At 42.6% G+C, this 20,655-nt stretch overlaps 1 protein-coding gene and 1 pseudogene across 2 annotated transcripts in view; both read left to right on the top strand.

Moving 5' to 3' along the window:
* The window catches only part of LOC129649625 (acid-sensing ion channel 2-like), a 275,297-nt gene that overhangs the window by 59,363 nt on the left and 195,279 nt on the right, over window positions 1-20,655 (top strand). The gene's annotated exons all lie outside the window — the stretch shown is intronic.
* Window positions 3,068-3,149, top strand: LOC129651836 (uncharacterized; annotated as a pseudogene).

Here is a 20,655-nt window from a genome sequence, read left to right as displayed (position 1 = left end):
GTGTCCTCACTCCATATACTATGCTCTTCCTACTCCTGGGGAAGAAGGGATCGCCCCAGCAGCAGTCCCCCACCGCCGCCCAGCCTGCCAGGGCATCCTTGCTTGCATTGCGAACAGACAGAACACACAGTCTCCTGAACTGGTGGATGCCCAGTGAGCCTCCTTCCACTGGGAGGCAGGAGTTGTTCTGAGTGCAGCCCTTGAAAGCGCTGCTCCCAATCCTGGCACCTGGTTTGTTTCATTCAAGTTGGTGCTCACGAGAAGGAGCAGACAGCCTGGACAAGGGGACTGCCAACTTCTTCTTGATCTGTGAGCATCTGCCCAAGGGAACAGTGCATTCTGAGGAGCCCCAGGAGACAAGCGTCACAGCCGAATGAGAAATCCCCCTATCTGTCTTTTCGTGTCTCCTTAGAGGTCCTAGCTCCTTGCCTGGAGGAAGTACCCAACTATGCTATGCTATGCTATGCTAAGTCGCTTCAGTCGTGTCTGACTCTGTGCGACCCCATAGACGGCAGCCCACCAGGCTCCGCCGTCCCTGGGATTCTCTAGGCAAGAACGGTGGAGTGGGTTGCCATTTCCTTCTCCAATGCATGAAAGTGAAGAGTGAAAGAAAGTGAAGTTGCTCAGTCATGTCCGACTCTTAGCGACCCCATGGACTGCAGCCTACCAGGCTCCTCTGTCCATAGATTTTCCAGGCAAGAGTACTGGAGTGGGGTGCCATTGCCTTCTCCGAGTACCCAACTAATAGATGACTAATGCTGGAGTGGGGTACCATTGCCTTCTCCAAGTACCCAACTAATAGATGACTAATGCCAGTCTGGAGCCTTGGTTTCCTCTTCTTTAAAATGATGGGTAGCAATGTCTTCCTGGCAGGTGGTGAGTATCCTCTCACTGGATTGATAGTAAATTTTTGGTAATATTGTTCTCTATTGATCCCACCACTCTCTTTTCCTTCACCCCTCTCTCTGGGCCCTGGCTGGAAGCAAGAGTGTATCTCCTTGGCAGGGGGAGCAGATTGTTCACTTTAACCAAGGGGTCACCTGGCACTGTGAGCTCAGGGCTTGTGCTTCAGAGCCCAGGTGGAGATTCTCGACTAGGATGCTGCGGGTCTGGGTGTCGTTGATTGCCAGAAACCCATCTGTGCTTGTTTAGCTCTGTCTTCTCTCATTCCCCAGTCCCTTGACCCTGCATCTGATTTGGGAAGTAGGAACAGGACAGAGAGCAAGTTCAACTTTAGAGAGCATGACTGCACGGCTGTTAACACTGTGGAGAAATATTAATAGGTCTCGCTTGTCCTGTCGAATGTCTCCTGTTCTCTTAGCAATATTGAAGCTGGGGAAAATTTTCCCCAACAGCCCCACAGACCAGAGCTTACGATGTCTTATAGAGCGAGGACATTCATTATAAGAAGCTTCAGGGAGCTTCGCTGCCCAGCCTGTAACAAGGTCTTATCTGGTAAATGCCCAGAGGAGGAGGGCAGGGTTAGTTTCACATGTGGGCTTCACTGCAGAGCCCAGGGATTAATATATAATGCATTCAGCGCTGGTGAAGCATTGGATCTGTGGCTGGTTTGAGCTCAGAATGACACTGACCAGGGGTGAATTCCTCTGTTTATTTCCCTCCCTTGACTGCCCTGTGAGCATGTATATGTGTGTGGGCTGAAAGATCACTTTCTGTTCAGAGGTGTCTTGCCTCAGAAAACTTATAGGCAAGTTTGGAGGGGGTGGACACTTAAGAAGGACCATCATTTTAATTTATTTTTGGCCAATGAATTTATCGTGGATGATATTTTTGTTAATGGATTTATCACAGTAGGCTCAGTGTTTGCAAGTGTTTTAACTTATTTAATTTGCACTCTGACCTTGTGAAGTTAAACTTGTTATCACTGTTTACAGATGGAAAAGACTGAGGCTCAGGGATTATACATAAGTTGCTCAGTTTCACAAATTTAGAATACGGAATAGCTAGTATTCAAATTCTGGTCCTTTCCATCCTGAATATATTTATTCTTCCCACCCAAACAAGTGTCTGTCTTGAAATACAACTTCACAACAATAATGGGTATTTTGAGAAATTATATTTAGTTACTAATATCTTTAAAAAGTCGTTTATTTTCCAAGTTCCCAGGAGCAATTTTTCCATATGGATATGCATTTTAATATAGTTATAATGATTACCTAGGAATACTTTTGTGTTCAATTCTCTTGTCTTTATGATATGCTTTTCCTGACACTGCTAAATAACCTTTAAAATTATCATTTATAAAAAGGCAAAATAATCCATGGGGTTAATTTCCCATAATTTACCCAAACATTTTCCTGTTATGAGCCACTTTTTCTTTTCTCACATGTTGCTACTATGAGTAATGCTGCAGTGAAGATGTTCATGCATAGACCTCCTCACAAGGCAATATTTTACCGAGGAAGAGACAGGGGATTGGACTCAGGCAGATGGAGTTTGAATGCAGTTTCTCCCTCGTAATAATGCTGCAGCTTTAGATAGGTCATTAGCCCTTTACTAGCTTCCTCTTCTATAAGATGGGAGTAAGGGCATGTGTCAAAAGACTGATGTGCAGAAATAGTAGCACGGCGACTATAAGCATGCCTAGCCCATGCTAGGTATGTAATTGGTTTTAGCCCCACTTTTCTCCTTGGAAAACCCCATGGGTAGAATGTCAGAGTACATATGCTTTTGTGAGTTTGGGTGCCTTCTGGAAAATTCCTTTTCAACAGGGTCAGAACAACTTATGCTGCTGCTAGCCTGTAGGAAAGTACTGTTTCACAAACAGTTGGTTTTACTATTTTTGGCACCTTATTTTATTTTATTTATTTTTTTTGATGCTTACGGTTCTGAAAGGGTAACAAGTAGGACTGAAAATCAGCTCTGAACCATGCCATGGTAACAACCTAAATGTCCATTGGTGAATGCATGGGTAAAGCAGATGTGGTACATATATACAGTGGAATACTACTCAGCCATGAAAAAGAATGAAAAATGCCATTTGCAGCAACATGGATGGAACTAGAGATGGTCAAACTAAGTGGAGTAAGTCCGAAAGAGAAAGGCAAGTTTTGTGGAGTGGCAGTATCATAGCCAGTGGGGTCTATCTGAGGCAGGATCATTGCTAATTGAAAACTTTTCCAACAGAAAGAGAAAGACAAATGCCGTGTGACATCACTTATCTGTGGGATCCAAATATGACACAAATGAACTTATCTACAAACAGAAACGAGCTCACAGACATAGAGAAGGGACTTGTGGTTGCCAAGGGGGATGCTGAGTCGGGGAGGGATGCAGGCAGAGTTTGGGATTAGCAGATGCAAGCTAGCATATCAACAAGGTAAACTAGGTAGACAGCAAGTTCCTCTCAAACCGGAGCCCTGTAACAACTGGGAGGGGTGGGATGTCCCAGAGGGAGGGGACATAGGTGTACCTGTGGCTGATTCGTGTTGATGTTTGGCAGAAACTGACACAATATGGTAAGGGCATTATCCTTCAATTAAAAGTGAATTTAAAAAAAAAGTTCCTACTGTGTAGCACAGGGAGCTGTATTCAATATCCTATGATAAATCATAACAGAAAAGAATATAAAAAAGAATGTATGTACATGTATAACTGAGTCACTTTATTGTACAGTAGAATTTGCTGAGTCCCTTCACCGTTCACCTGAAACTATCACAGCACTATTAATCGGTTATGCTGGTGCTGCTAAGTTGCTTCAGTCGTGTCCGACTCTGTGTCACTCCATAGGCAGCAGCCCACCAGGCTTCCCCATCCCTGGGATTCTCCAGGCAAGAACACTGGAGTAGGTTGCCATTTCCTTCTCCAATGCATGAAAGTGAAAAGTCCAAGTGAAGTCACTCAGTCGAATCTGACTCTTAGCGACCCCATGGACTGCAGCCTACCAGGCCCCTCCATCCATGGGATTTTCCAGGCAAGAGTACTGGAGTGGGGTGCCATTGCCTTCTCCAATTAATCGGTTATACCCTAATACAAAATAAAAAGTTTTTTAAAAATTAAAAAAACAAAAAAAACAAAAACAGCTCTGTGCCCTTTACTTGTGAAGATGCTGGACTCTGCAGTCACAGAAATGAGTCCCAAAACTTTTGAAGGTCAAAAACTAATTAGTGACCAGAAGGCTTATATGTAAGTCCTCCATGACTAATCATATTTCCTTGAACCAAGTGACTGATGAGAGAGACAGAATAAATATATTCTTGACAGGAAACATTATCTGACCTGAGCAAGGGTGCCTGGTAGACATTGCAAAACCTTCTTAACTGATAATTTTTTTTTTTTTTTAAGGAGTGCTTGTCATCAGATAAGGAAGCTTAACAAGATCCTCTCCCAAATTGGATTTGACATGTGCCTGGCACTTGGACAGCTGAGCCCTCCCTCCCCAGACAGTTCTCTGCAGCCACAGCCCAGGGCACAGGGCTTTGCCCGCCCTGCTGCTGATACAGCTGCTAATCCCAGGCTAATGAGTGATCCCCAGGCAGAGAGGGTGGTGAGGCTGGGCAAGCAGGCAGGCATGAGGGTAGTGGGCAAGCAGAGCTGTGAAAGCCACAGGCCAGGAGGAGCTGTGGTTTCCTGGGGCAACTGGAGGATGCAGCTTTCCTGGAGTGGTTCTTGGCCTTGAATTGGGCCAGTGCTCTGGGGCCTCTCCTAATTGGGGACAGTGTCTTACACAGGATGCTAGAGAGAGAGACAAAGAAAGGCTGCTGAGGTTGACTTGATGCCTTGCTCATTTGTTTAGGCTATAAACCCGCACCGAAAAATAAGCACTATTGTGGAGGACTGTCTCCTTAGGATGTCTCTCCAGGGTTGTTGGGATTTTCATTCATTTTAGTTTAATTTTACTCAGGAAAAGATTGGGGGTAAAAGCTACATTGTGGGTGACTTACTGCAAAGGTTATATTTATCCCAGAATAGCTTTCAAGACCTCAAACCAAAATGTTAATTAAAAAAAAAAAAAAACTATCCCACCCGTTTTACACACACACCGTGTAAATTGACACATCCTCTTAGTCATAAATCTACACAGTGTCAGACTGGTTAGATGGATGGAAATTTTGCTTTTTGTATGTGAGTTAGCATATCTGGGTTCATGTCTAATTCATGACAGCTCTGTGATCTAGGGCATGTCACTTAATGCATCAGAGTTTTCATTTTTCAACTTAAAAAATGAGAGTAAAGTAGATGAATGTCTAAAGTTCCCAAAAGGAATGCTTAGTGGCCCATGCACATCTGAAAAGATGTAGATTTATACAGCGATGAGTTTCTATTTAAAACCTGTTAAATGACAAACGTGCTGTGTGTTTGTGTGTGTGAGTTTGTGTAACATTACCAAGTGTTGGGAAGGATGTTTATATAAACTCTCATTCACTGTTGATGGAAGTGTAAATTGGCAAACTTACTTATTTTGTTACCATATTGGTGAATCGTTATGATCAAGAAAGTTATGGTCAAAATAGTTGTGATGAAGAAAGGTGATTCCCACATCTTAAGAATCAGAGTGTTTAGGCTTAGCTCTGTCTTAGAACATATGTGTTCATGGGAGATATGCACAGGAGTTCATACAGTGGCAGTGCTCAGACATATGTGAAGGTGTGAACAGCCTAATGGCAATTGACAATCGAATGCAAAAATAGTTTTGGTATTTCACCACAATGGTATATGACCCAGGGGAGAAACTGAATGAACTGGAGCCAACTTTGAGGAGCTCCCACTGATCAACTCTGAGACGACATGAGCACCAAAATGGGCTTTCCAGGTGGCACAATGATAAAGAATCTGCCTGCCAACGCAGGGAACATCGGAGATTCAGATTCCATCCCAGGATTAGGCAGATTCCCCTGGAGCGGGAAATGGCAACCCCTTCCAGTATTATTGCTTGGAAAATTCCATGGACAAAGCCTGGTGAGGTACAGTCCATGGGGTCACAAAGAGTCAGACACTTTAAGCGACTGAGCATGCATGCACATAAGCAAGCATGCGTGAGCACCATAATAATTACAAAGGGTGATGAGTGATGAGCGCTGCGAAAGTAGGGAATCACGAATCCACATGCATAATAGATAGATACTAAATAGATAAGTAGATCCAGTACATAGATGAGACACCTATATACACATACATACACATGAATCCAGGTGAAAGGAGGCTCTAGTTTCTACTACAGTGCTAAGGGCTGAAACTGGCGCTTGGAGTCATTATTTTGCAATCATCGTGGTAAAGATGGGTCATAGAAGAATCACCAGTTCAGTTCAGTCACTCAGTCGTGTCTGACTCTTTGCGACCCCATGAATCGCAGCACGCCAGGCCTCCCTGTCCATCACCAACTCCAGGAGTTCACCCAGACTCACGTCCATCGAGTCAGTGATGCCATCCAGCCATCTCATCCTCTGTCGTCCCCTTTTCCTCCTGCCCCCAATCCCTCCCAGAATCAGAGTCTTTTCCAATGAGTCAACTCTTTGCATGAGGTGGCCAGAGTACTGGGGTTTCAGCTTTAGCATCATTCCTTCCAAAGAAATCCCAGGGCTCATCTCCTTCAGAATGGACTGGTTGGATCTCCTTGCAGTCCAAGGGACTCTCAAGAGTCTTCTCCAACACCACACTTCAAAAGCATCAATTCTTCGGCGCTCAGCCTTCTTCACAGTCCAACTCTCACATCCATACATGACTACAGGAAAAACCATAGCTTTGACTAGACGGATCTTTGTTGGCAAAGTAATGTCTCTGCTTTTCAATATGCTATCTAGGTGGGTCATAACTTTCCTTCCAAGGAGTAAGCATCTTTTAATTTCATGGCTGCAGTCACCATCTGCAGTGATTTTGGAGCCCAAAAAATTAAGTCTGACACTGTTTCCACTGTTTCCCCATCTATTTCCCATGAAGTGATGGGAGTGGATGCCATGATCTTCATTTTCTGAATGTTGGGCAGATACTAAATCCAGGAGGAGATTCTGCTGAGAGCAAGATATTGACATGATTTTTAAGTGTTTTTCCTACATACTGATTACTCGTTAAAATGAGAAAAACTGATAAGTTTATTCTGAAAAAATTGGCAGCACCTTGACTGAATGATTAAATTTAACATCACCAATAAGGCCAGATGGACACTGTGTTTCTCCAGAGGTGCTGTCCTAAGGGAGGTGGGAGTGGGCTTCAGGATTGGGAACACGTGTACACCTGTGGCAGATTCATGTTGATGTATGGCAAAACCAATACAATATTGTAAAGTAGTTAGCCTCCAATTAAAATAAAAAAAGATAAATTGAAAAAAATAAAAAGAGTGTATGGCCTTAATCTAATCACCAAGAAATCTCACGCATCCCCAAATGGATAACTTTCTATGCAAAGATACAAAGAAAGTTTGTGGAAACATTCCAGAGCACCTAAGGCTAAAGAAACTTGACTGGTAAAATCTTGTACTAGAGGAGAGAGAGATGCTATTAAGGACCTTTTTAGGTAAACTGACACAATTGGAATATGGCTGGTATATTAGTTAAAAGTAGAGCATAAATGTAAATGTGTGAGTTTGATAATTGCAGTGGTTATAGAAGAAAGTATTCCTACTCCTGGAAATACACATTTAAGTACTTAAGGGTAAAGGTCTAAGATGTATATAAATTACTCTCAGATGTTTCAAAAAATAATTATACCCACCACACATGCCGAGCAAACGGAAAGAAATATTAAGTGAATCTGTATAAAGCATATTGAGTGTTCTTTGCACTATTTTATTTGTATAACTCTTTGCTACTGTTTATTTTTATTAATTAATATCCAAATAAATATGTGAGAGATGCAGCTAAGCCAGTGTTTAGAGGACCAAATGGTACCTTTGAATGTTTATCTTACGAAGAAAGGTTTAACAATTAATGATCTAAATTTCCATCGTGCTGCTGCTGCTGCTGCTGCTGCTAAGTCGCTTCAGTCGTGTTCGACTCTGTGCGACCCCGTAGATGGCAGCCCAGCAGGCTCCCCCGTCCCTGGGATTCTCCAGGCAAGAACACTGGAGTGGGTTGCCATTTCCTTCTCCAATGCATGAAAGTGAAAAGTGAAAGTGAAGTCACTCAGTCATGTCGGACTCCTAGCGACCCCATGGACTGCAGCCCACCAGGCCCCTCCGTCCATGGGATTTTCCAGGCAAGAGTACTGGAGTGGGTTGCCATTGCCTTCTCCGAAATTTCGTAGGAGGTCAGAAACAAAGACAAAATAAGTAGATGGAAGGAGTAACACAGGTGAGAGCAGAAATCAAAGAAAGAACAGAAAAACAAGAAATAAAATTGACAAAGTCAAAAATTTTAAAAGATTAATAAATTTGATAAACTCTTAAAAAGACTAGGAAACACAAAAGGAACCCAGAAAGGAAACAAAAATTACCAATGATTTCATTTAATAGGAATTGAATCACTGCCACTATAGGTCCTACAGACCTTGAAAGGGTAGAAAGGATACATTATGAAGACCATTATGCCAACAAATTCTACAATTCAGATGAAATGGGCAAAGGCCTGATAAACTCAACTGCCCAACAAAGCAAGTCTGATACAAGATGATAGAATTCTGAATAGCTCTGGACCTATGAAAGAATTTGTATTTTTATTATTTTATTTATTTATTTTTAAATTTTATTTTTAAACTTTACAAAATTGTATTGTATTTTTAAATTAAAATCTTTTAACAAACTCTGGAACTCCATGGTTTCACAGGTGAATTCTCTCAATAATTTGAGAGAAATATACAAACTCAGAAAAAAGAGGAAGAAGAAACATGCCTTAATCATTTTATGAGTTAAACCCTTCTGTCAAATCAGGACAAAGACAATATAAGAAAAGAAAACATTCTAACACAGAGATGCAAAAATCCTTAACAAAATATTGACAAATCTTCAGAAATATTTAAAATGTATACTATGTCATGATCAAAGTTTATTCTAGAAATACAGGTTTGATTCAACACTCAAAAATTAATCAATATAATCTGCCAAATGAAAGCTAAAGTAGAAAACCATGAATGAGCATAAAAAGCATTTAACCAGATCCAACATTCATTCATGACAAAGATTCTCAGCAAGCAGACTAGAATAGATATAATCTAGCAAACCAGAATACTCAATCTGATAAAGGGCATCTACAAAATACGTACAGTTAATACTTAATGATGAAGCACTGAGTGTCTTCCCCCTAAGATCAGATAAAAAGGCAGGCATGTTGAACCTTCTATTCAGTGTTGTATGGAAGTTCTAGTCTGTTCAATGATGCAAGATGAATTAAAAGTGTAAAAATTCAAAAGGGAGAATTTTATACTATCCATAAACAAAAATTATATTACTTACTTACTTTAAAGAATTTAGACTCAAAGACACCATAATATTTTTAAAGAATACCTTAAGGCGTTAATGAAGAAAGCACCTAGAACTATTTAAATGGATTTTCCAGTATCTCAGGATGTGCTCAATGTGCTTAGTCATTCAGCTGTGTCCAGCATATTGCGACCCTTTGGGCTTTGGGACCCTTAGGACCCTTTGACCCTTAGGACCCTTTAGCTCGCCAGGCTTCTCTGTCCTTGGGCTTTCCTAGGCAAGAATACTGGAGTGGATTGCTGTTTCCTTCTCCAGGAGATCTTTCTGACCCAGGGATCAAACCCACAGCTCCTGCGTCTCCTGCATTACAGGCAGATTCTTTACCGCTGAGCCACTGGGGAAGCCCCATATTTCAGGATACATGGTACATAAAGAAAAATCAATTATTTATCTATATATTGGCAGAAAAAGAATTGGGAAATAAATCATTTTTTCACAGTATCTTAAAAATTATAATTAGCAATGCATTGAAGAGAAGATATGTGAATCCTTTCTACTAAAAATTATTTAATATTGCTAAGAAAAAATTTTAAAGATGTTAAAAATGGGAGGATATACTATATTTGTGTGAGTGGAAAATCTAGTGTTGTCAAGATGTGATCTGTAGTTCAATGTAATTCAAATCACAATTCCAAAAGGCTTTTTAGAAATAGAAATAGATAAGCTAATTCTAAAATTATATGGATATGCAAATGATCTTGAATAGCCAAATAATAACACCCTTAAAAAGGAACAAAGCTGGAAAACTCACACTGCTTGCCTTCAGGACTTAATATAAAGCTACAGTCATTAACACAGCTTGATAACAGTTTGTTATCAGCATAAGGATAGGCACATGGATTAATGCAGCCTGAGAGATGGTACATAGACATATATGTATATGGTGAATTAATTTTTGACAAAAGCAATAAAGTAATTCAAGGGAGGAAGGAAAGCGTTTTCAACAAATGGTGCTAAAATCACAGAGTATCTGTATGGTGAAACAGTGAGCTCAGTCCCCTACCTCACACCACACTAAATTGAATATTTCATGGATCTTAGACCTAAGTGTAGAATTTAAAATAACAAAATTTTAGGGCACTTCCTTGGGGTGTAGCGGTTAAGACTCTGTGCTTGCACTTCTACGTGTTCGGGTTTTATCCTTTTTTTTTTTTTTTTTTTTTTTTTTCGGGTTTTATCCTTGATCAGGAAACTAAGATCCTGCATACTACAAGGCCATGCCAAAAAAGAACAAATAAATAAAATTGTAATTTTTAAAAAAAGATCCAAAAGGTAAACAAAGATTTCTAAGACAATATTCAGAAAACATTACCAATTAAAAAAAAAAAAGAGCAAACAAGAACTCTTCTCAATGGAATATATCATCATAAAAATGAACAGATAGATTGGAGAAAATTTTCCAAAACATATTTCTGACAAAGAGCTTCTACTTAGAATATAAGAAAGACTATACACTACCTTGTGTAAAAGAGATAGTGGGGAGTTGCCGTATAACACAGGGAGCTCAACCTGATGCTTTGGAACAACCTAGAGGGGTGGCGTGGGATGAGGGATGGGAAGGAGGTTCAAGAGGGAGAGGACTTGGGTACACTTATGGCTAATTCATGTTGTTGTGTGACAGGAACCATCACAGCATTGTAAAGCAATCATTATCCAATTAAAAAATAAAATAAAAAAGAATAAAATGACAACTCACTAAAAAGAGGCAACAATCTTGAACAGTGAAACGTGCTTGACAACAGGGGTTGGTCAGGCTGTTCGAGCAACCTGAATGCTCTCACATCACTGGAAAGGGAGTCAAATGGCATGGCCATCTTGGAAAAAAGATTGGTAATTTTTCCAACAGTTGAAACAACCTCCTAAAAAAGAATGAAATACTGCCATTCGCAGCAATGTGGATGGACCTAGAGATGCGCATACCAAGTGAAGGTAAGTCAGAAAGAGAAAGAAAGATACCATATAGTATCGTTTGTATGTGGGATCTAAAATATGACACAAGTGAACATATCTACAAAACAGAAATAAACTCATCGGTATAGAGAAAAGACCTGTGATTGCTAAGGGAGGGAAGGATTGTGAGTTTGGGAGTATCAGATGCAAATTAGTTCATATAGGATAGATAAGCAACAAGGTCCTACCGTATAGCACAGTATATTCAGCACAGAACTATATCCAATATCCTATAATAAACCATCATGTGAGAGACCATATTCCTCTGTGAATCACTTTGCTGTATGGGAGAAATTAACTAACACTGTAAATCAACTGTACATCAATAAAATATTTTTTAAAAAAGAAAAGGAAAACTGCACCTACTCTCTGACTCAGCAGTTCCATTCCTTCATCCAAGAGAAATTCAAACAAATAACCACAAAAAGGTAGTATAAAAGTGTTCTTAGCAACTTTATTCACAGTAGCCAAGAATTGGAAGCAGCCCATATGTTCATGACCAGGAGAATGAATCAATACACCATGCTATATTTGTACTGTGGAATACTCTTCTCAGTAGAGTGAAGCCATCTTTTGATGCATGAAACAATGTGGATGAATCTCAGAAATGTGATGCTTCTTCCCCCCAAAAGGATACAAATGACTGTAGACTCTATGAGCCTATTTATATGCAATTACAGAACAGGCCGTTGTAATCGAAGGTCAAAACAGTTGGTTTTCTAGGGGGCAGGATGGTGGAAGAAAAAAAAGACTTTGGGGAAAGGAGGATATTTTTTGTAAAAGATGAGACTGTTCTCTGTCTTGATAGAAATAGTGATACATGGTGGATCTATTTTTGAAATGTGTACAGTTAAGATTATGCATTCAAATGTATGTAAAATTTATTTTAAAACAGAATTGTAAAGTATAATTGAGTGAGACTGAGGTAGAGTTGATGTCAGTACAGGTGCATCAAGAATAACCAGATAAGAACTTCCCTGCTGGTCCAGTCGTTAAGATTGTGTACTCCCAATGCAGGGGGCTTGGATTCGATCCCTGGTCTGGGAATTAGATCCTTTATTTTTTATGCTGAAACTAAAGATCCTGCATCCCATAACGAAGTCCTGGCATGGCCAAAAAAAAAAAAAAAATGAGATGTTGATCATTGGAGCTGGGTGATAGGTACTGTGTGCAGTCACTCAGTAGTGTCCAGCTCTTTAACGAGCCCATGGATTGTAGCCTGCCAAGCTCCTCTGTTCATGGGATTTCCCAGGAAAGAATACTGGACTGGGTTGCCATTTCCTTCTCTAGGGGATCTTCCTGACTCAGGGATAGAACCTGCGTCTCTTGTGTCTCCTGCATTGCAGGTGGATTCTTTACCACTGAGCCACCTGGGAAGCCTGGGTAATAGGTACCCAGGCTACTTTATTTTTTTATTGAAGTATAGTTGTTTTTTTTTTTTTTTTTTTTTTTTTTTTACAATGTTGTGTTAATTTTTGCCATGCAGCAAAATGATTCAGTTATATATGCATTCTTTTTCATGATGGTTTATCACAGGATATGGAATATAGTTCCCTGTGCTATACAGTAGGTCCTTGTGGCTTATTCATTCTCATTATACTGTTCTGTTTACTTATATTTGAACTTTTCTGTGACAAAATGCTTTCCTCAAAAAACCAAGCTGCAGAAGATTTACAGTGTGGTATCATTTATGGCAAGTTTGAAAACATATAAACAGAAACATTCACTGTTTATAGGTTTGCACTTTTACAGTAAATGTTTTTAAAAAGCATGGAAATCCTAATACCTGATTTGAGCCTGGTGGTTATGATTGGATGGCACAAAAAGAAGGATTCAGAGGCCTTTATAATATTCTATTTATTCATTAAATTATCCTCTGTACATTTTTAGACTGAAATACTTCATTCAAAGTGTGGGAACCTTCAAGAACTTTAGCCACTATTCTAACATCCAGAGGGGTGCATGGGGTGTTTGCTTCTGTGAAAGGTATAATAATCTCTGCTCTGCTCACCTTTCAGGTAAAGGTGCAACGAAATGTTGAGGCTTCAGGGAAAAGCTAGAGGGGCTTTCAGACCTCTGCACCTTGAGTACAGCTGCCTCACTCGCTTGAGGCCTCCTTGAAGGAGGGGTCTTGCCTTACAGGACTCTGTGTGTCTGGTACTTAAAATGATGCCTGGCACATTTGGGATGTTCAACTGCTGTTTATGGAATGAATGAGTGGATGGTTCCTCCACGCTCTCCGTCCCCCACCATAAGAGGCTGTGTGGGACATCTTGGAAATGTTAGGATTATCTTAATAAGTCATAACAAGGTCCGATGTGATTGATGTATCAGACATTTTATAAGGGCTTTGTTAGAATTAATTCATTAATCCTGACAGCAATTCCATGAGATTGGTCCTATTATTACAACTCCATTGTACAACTGATGATACAGAGGGACAAAAATATTAGATTTCTTATCTAAGATCATACAGCTAGTGGTAGAAGACAAGGGACCTGACCCAGAGCCCTTGTGTTTTTTAATTAATTTTTCTTGGAGTATAGGGCTTCCCAGGTGGTGCTAGTGGTAAAGAACCCCCTCCCAAAGCAGGAGGAGTAAGAGAATGCAAGTTCAATCCCTGGGTCAGGAAGATCCCCTGGAGGAGGGCATGGCAATCCACTCCAGTATTCTTCCCTGGAGAATCCCATGGACAGAGGAGGCTGGCTGGCTGTGGTGTATAGGGTCGCAAACAGTTGGACACGACTGAAATGACTTAGCACACACAGCATGCATAATCACTTTGAAAAGTGAAAGTGAAGGTGAAAGTTGCTCAGTCGTACAACTCTTTGCAACCCCATGGACTATACAGTCCGTGGAATTCTCCAGGCCAGAATACTGGAGTGGGTAGCCTTCCCCTTTTCCACAGGATCTTCCTAACCCAGAGATTGAACCCAGGTCTCCCACATTACAGGCAGATTCTTTACTGGCTGAGCCACAGCGGAAGCCCAAGAATACTAGAGTGGGTAGCCTATCCCTTCTCCAGCAGATCTTCCCAACCCAGGAATGGAACCAGGGTCTCCTGCATTGCAGGTGGATTCTTTATCAACTGAGCTCTCAGGGAAGCCCCTATAATTGCTTTACAATGTTGTTTTAGTTTCTCAGTTCAGTTCAGCCGCTCAGTCATGCCTGACTCTTTGCGACCCCATGAATCATAGCATGCCAGGCCTCCCTGTCCATCACCAACTCCTGGAGTTCACTCAGACTCACGTCCATCGAGTCAGTGATGCCATCCAGCCATCTCATCCTCTGTCGTCCCCTTCTCCTCGTGCCCCCAATCCCTCCCAGCATCAGAGTCTTTTCCAATGAGTCAACTTCTACTGTACAGCAAAACGAATCAGCCACACATATACATATATTCCCTCCCTTTTGGACTTCTTTCCCATTCAGGTTGTCACAGTGTGTTAAGTAGAGTTCCCTGTTGTATTTGACTATGACACCCAACATCTTCTGATAATCAAATGAGTTTGGAGGCAGAACCCTAGCTCTCAGGTGATGCTGGGAAGCCCATGGATATAAAAGAGCCCAGCAGAGTTCTCCTTCAGGGAAATGGGACTTTCAACTTAGAGGAAGAAGTGGGCAGAGGAGGCAGTCAGGATGGGAGATGGTCTTGGTTTCTGGGAGCCTTGTGCCCTCTTGCGGCTGTGTATCCCTTGGATAGGATATGTCTCTTCTGAGTCCTGAATTCCCATCCATGCTGAGATGTCTCTGTGGAGCTCTCAGCCATCCTGGAGGACTGGAGCTCCTCTGGGTTGAGACTGGAGATAATCTGACAAGTCTGGAGATAACCGCTCTGGAGAAACAGAGCCTGCCCTGCACCGGTTGTCAAGCAGAATGAATACAATGTGTTTTAATAATGAATGAGTGATTAATAGCAACTGCTTTGGAGAATTATGATGCCAGGAGCCTTACCACACCACGGAGCCGAGTTTAAATGATGCTGGAATGCATAATCGGGACGTTAGCATCTGTTCCAAACTGCATTATAAACCAGCCTCCATAATGCCGCTTATCCACACCTCCCTGACATGTTATTATAACACCTCTCTTGAGAATGGATGGGGGGAAAATGTAATACCTGTTAATCACCGATTGATAAAGAGAAGAACGTTAAATTAAGGTAATGTTATGCATGTCTTCTCCCTCTCCCTGCTCTGGTTTTGAATTCGCCCTTCGATGGCCCTGGGATGACTGTGTTCCCTGTTCTGAGGGTGAGAAAATGTGGTCCAGCCAGAGGAGGCATGCAAAGCAGGTAGCAAGTATCTGGAAACTTGAATCCATTAAATGGTTCCCCATAGAACATAATCCAGGTCCGTCAAAGGCGTGCCTGTGTGATTTGGCCCCCTGTCCCTCCACCAACCAGATTGCCCATGCAGCCTACATCCAGGTCTGTGCTCCAGGCCACCTTGAACTGTTTGCAGTCCCTGGAGATGACAAGCTCATTTTTGGCTGAAGCTGCTGTTCTTTCCACCACGTGGTCATCCCTCCTCTGCCAGGCTAATCTCCTGCTCATCCTCTAAATCTCAGCTTAGTGTCACTTCCTCCATCAGGCTTGCCTGCTCTTCCTTCCAGTTTTCTCCATCAGAGCCATGGTATCACACAGTAGATATGGAAATCACTCATTTGTCATCTTCTCAGTCCACTGAGAGCCCTTGGAAAACTTGTCTTACCCAACTCTCTGTCTTTCCGAGAAAGAGCCCAGGATTGGGCACTGGGTAGGTTTCACAAAGAACTCAGCACTCGACTGATAGAGACCAGACTTTGGAGCACATAGAGGCATACATGTACAGTCTCGGGCTTCCCTGGTGGCTCAGATGGTAAAGAATCTGCCTGAAGGGCAGGAGACCTGGGTTTGATCTCTGGGTCAGGAAGATCTCCTGGAGAAGGGAATGGGTACCCATTCCAGTATTTTTGCCTGGAGAATCCCATGGATAGAGGAGCCTGGCAGACTACAGTCCATGGGGTCACAAAGATTTGGACACGACTGAGTGACCAACACATACATACAGTACGTGGAGCCTCATCCTGATGGGCTTGTTACATCTTCTGCAGATTGAGCCCCTACTGTGTTTTCTTCTAGAGGTTGTGTATACAGCAGCCATCAAAGCAACCTGAATCTTGCTTTAGTGGAACTGGCGTTTGTTTGAGGGACTCTTAGTGGTAAAAAAAACATCACCAGCTGGGAGCAGTTTGTCTCCCACGGTCTTCCCCTTGACACATTTCCCCCCTGTCCTTCAGGTTCAGCCCAAGTGCCATGATCTTTAGGAAATCTTCCATATCAACTCTGGGCAAAGTGAGAGCATTTCCTTAATTCTAAGACACATTTTCCCTGCATTTTATCATTGCTGTTCTCTTGAATTGGGAATTTATACTGTTGATGTCTGAACCATGATGTGCTCATTTCCTGTGATCCAGTTTTCTTTTTTCTGCAAGCTGTTGTTGAGTCAAGGGATGAGGGAAACAGGAAGTACCTGGGGGCGGTGCTCCCTGTTCTTTGTTCCCCCAGTGGATGAGCTGCTCAACTCACCTCACCTCTTTGTGTCTGGTCACATACCTTTCTCCCTCGATGGACTGTGAATTCCTCAAGGGCAACCACGTCTCATTCAACCACAATTTTTCTTTAGCTTCGATCCTGTGCCTGCCACCCAGGAAGCACTCATTTCTCTTGGGGATTAAAGCAATGCATGATGTCATGGGGGAAAGCTGTCCTGCTGTCCACATGATCAGATCCGGTAACTTCTCTTTCCTATTTATCCTTTCAAGTTCACCTCCAGAACCACCACTAGAGTGGATCACTGAGCACAGAGCCATTACATATTAGCAGGGTCGTCTGTTTGTGAGAATCCCGGGGCTTCAGTTTTCTGACCTCTACCATGGAACTAAGAGTGCCCACCTCCTGCAGTCTACAGGGGAAGATAAAGTGAGCCACACGTTTAGTCCGTTTTCACAAACCGGGTGGCTTAACGCGACAGAAGCATATTCTTTCACAGCTCTAGAGGCCAGAAGTCAGAAGTTAAGGTGTTGGCAGGGCCATGTTCCCTCCAAAGCCTCTAGTGGAGGAGCCTCCATTGTCTCTCCTGCCTTCCAGTAGCCCCAGATGTTTCTTGGTTTCTGCTTTATCTGACCATCTTCTCTCTCTTACAGGAACTTTAGTCCTGTTGGATTAGGGGGCCACCCTACTCCAGTTTGACCTTGCTTTAGCTTAGCCAATCACATCAGCAATGCCCCTTTTCTAAATAAGTTCATTCTGGGTTAACCGGAGGTCAGGACTCCAACCCATCTGTTTGGGAAACACAATTCAATCCATAACACAGAATTTTCTAGTAAATACTCATTTCCTGCTCCCCTCCCTGCCACCCCCAGTCATGCCGACTCAGCCTGCTCCGCCTGCATCCCACTGTGTCTGTGCCTCTCTGATGTATATTGTTAAGTGATCTGAGGAAAGTATGCCCTCCTTTGCGAACCAGACTGGAAGCTTTCTGAGGGTAAAGACGTCCTTATAGCATCTAAAAGACTGCTTGGCATAACCTAAAGTCTCAATATGTGTTTATGGATTGCCTAGTAACAAAGAAGCAGACAATATTGACCTCATCTTCTTCCACATTGGTTTCTCTAAAATTCTTCTTCTGGATCCTAAGAGGGGTTTACAGTTCCCATTTCAGCTAGTCTCATTTTGTGTGAGCTGCCAAGAGAAGTTAAGTGTAGAGAGCTTGCATGAGGTCTGTGGTTATTCCTCTGCATCTTGACAACAACCACTCCAACCAAGGCCACCCTGATCTCTCATCTGGGCAGCTGTAATAGTCCTGATCCTTTTTGTAATGTGTTCTTTGGGGAAAAAAAATTGGAGTATAGTTTTTTGTTTTTTTTTTTTTTTTTTGGACTTCCCTGATGACTTAGCAATAAAGAATCTGCCTGCAAGACAGGAGACGTGGGTTCAATACCTGAGCTCTTTAACTTGTCTGAACCTTGGTAAAATGGCATTCATCCCAGTACCCATCTTCTAAGACAATTGGAATAGTGTGAGGAGTTGAAATGTGTAGGCACTAATTAATATCTAAGAAAAGCTCATTCACTATAGCTGTCATTCTTAACACCATCACGATTATTACTACTGTTGTCAAAAGGAGACCCTGGTGATGTGTAGCTATGTCCTGTGGACTTCTGATCTTTCTTTTCTCCCCACATCACCTATCCTGTCCCCATGCAAAATGGGACGTGTGCAGAGAGGAATCAGTGTTCAAACATGAGCTCCAATAAGCAGAGTACCATCTCATGAGCCAGGGTCCAGGTAGGTCCCACTGACAAGGAGAAAACTCTAAGAAGCAGTTTCAGGGTCATCTCTCCTGAACTAGGTGGGGATACTATGATAGGTTCATTTATACCTTATTGTGTGGCTTTCCCTTGGAGAAGGCAATGGCACCCCACTCCAGTACTCTTGCCTGGAAAATCCCATGGACGGAGGAGACTGGTGGGCTGCAGTCCATGGGGTCACGACTGAGCAACTTCACTTTCACTTTTCACTTTCATGCATTGGTGAAGGAAATGGCAACCTACTCCAGTGTTCTTGCCTGGGGTATCCCAGGGATGGCGGAGCCTGGTGGGCTGCTGTCTACAGGGTCGCACAGAGTCAGACACAACTGAAGCTACTTAGCAGCAGCAGCAGCAGTGTGGCTTCCCTGGTGGCTCAGCGGTGAAGAATCTACCTGTGATGCAAGAGACATGAGTTTGATCCCTGGGTTGGAAAGATCCCCTGGAGAAAGAAATGGTGACCCACTCCAGTTTTCTTGCCTGGGAAATCCCATGGACAGAGGAGCCTAGTGGGCTACAAAAGAGTGGGATACACAAGAGTCCACAGGGTCACAAAAGAGTGGGACACAACTTAGTGACTAAACAACAACAGCAACAAATGGTTGCTTTACAATGTTGTACAACAAAGCCGATTAGTTATATGTATACACGTATTCCCTCCCTCTTGGCCCTCTCTCCCACCTGCCCTCCATCCCACCCTTCTAAGTCACCACTGAACACAGAGCTGAGCTCCCTACGTTGTGCAGCAGTCCTGTTCTTTTGAAATCCAGTCTTTCCACTGATCTCTGGGGGATCTTTCCAAAACATGAATTTGCTGGCACCATTTTCATGAAGATTTAGCCAAGCATCTTTTGTGTGTGTTTTTCTAGGGAGGCTGCACGTGCCTAGTATTATGCCCAGGCACAATAATTGCTGGATAAATATTTGGGGAAAAGTTAGATGGATGGAGCTGAATGAGGTCTAGGCATGGAGTAAAAACATCTCAGGTTCAAACCCTGGAACTTCTGTGCATTATTTATTTGACCTTAAGGTACCTGATTTTTCTGAGCTTCAATTTTCTCATTTATAAAATAAGGGATGTAAATGTAGGTTGGTTCCAGGGTGGACTGAAACAGTGCAGGCAAAGAACCTAATACCATTCGCAACACATAGAAGATGTTTATGAAGAATCCTGGCTCACCTCCCAACTGATGCTTTTCCTCTCATGAACCCCTCCCCATCTCTAACTGCTCCCCCTGCACATCTTCACTTCTCTTCTAATTCTGTGTCTTGTTTGCCCTCCTTCTCCCTAACTCTTCCTTTGATGGGGTTCCCACCGTTCTCATTTTTTCATGATTAAAATATAGCATCGTGGAAAGCTAATTAATATTGCAGAGATGAAGGATGCGGTGTTGCCAGTCCCAGCTCTCTGCTGAGTGCAAACCACTTACAATGAAACCCGCCAGCTTGGCTATTTAGAAGAAAAAGGATTTATTTATCAACAAGAGGGAATACAACCCTTTTATAATGCAGCCACCAGCCCGTCTTTGATGGCACTGCCAGCTTCAAACCCCAGGTGCCTGCAAAGAGGCCAAGAGGAGAGTGGATTCACGCTGCAAAGACTGGCAGCATGGAATCCCTTGGTCCAAGCTGGTCTTGTCTGCTGTGCCCCTGGGGCTCCAGAGCTCTGTCTACCTGGCCACACCTTAACCCTTGTCTCCTGACAGCCTCCCTCATGGCACCCATGGTTTGGGTGCCAATGGAAAGAGCTGTGGAGCAGGAGCCAGGGAGTAACAGGACTGGAAGAGCCAAGAGATCATTCTGCATTATGATCCCACTTTACATATGAGGAAACTGACAGAGTAGGACATGAGTTAAGAGTTATTCGAGGCTACATAGCATGGGCCACACCCACCCAGGACTTTGAACAATTGAATGTGCTTTCCTCCAGGAAATTTCTTGGTTGTTATCACTGCATGTGGTTGCTTAGTCCCTCAGAGTCATTATTA

This window comes from Bubalus kerabau, chromosome 4 (assembly GCF_029407905.1).
Source record: "Bubalus kerabau isolate K-KA32 ecotype Philippines breed swamp buffalo chromosome 4, PCC_UOA_SB_1v2, whole genome shotgun sequence".
In the NCBI taxonomy this organism is placed as follows: Eukaryota; Metazoa; Chordata; class Mammalia; order Artiodactyla; family Bovidae; genus Bubalus; species Bubalus kerabau.
Note: the sequence above shows the minus strand (reverse complement) of the source record. Positions and strands in the feature narration are given on the sequence as shown.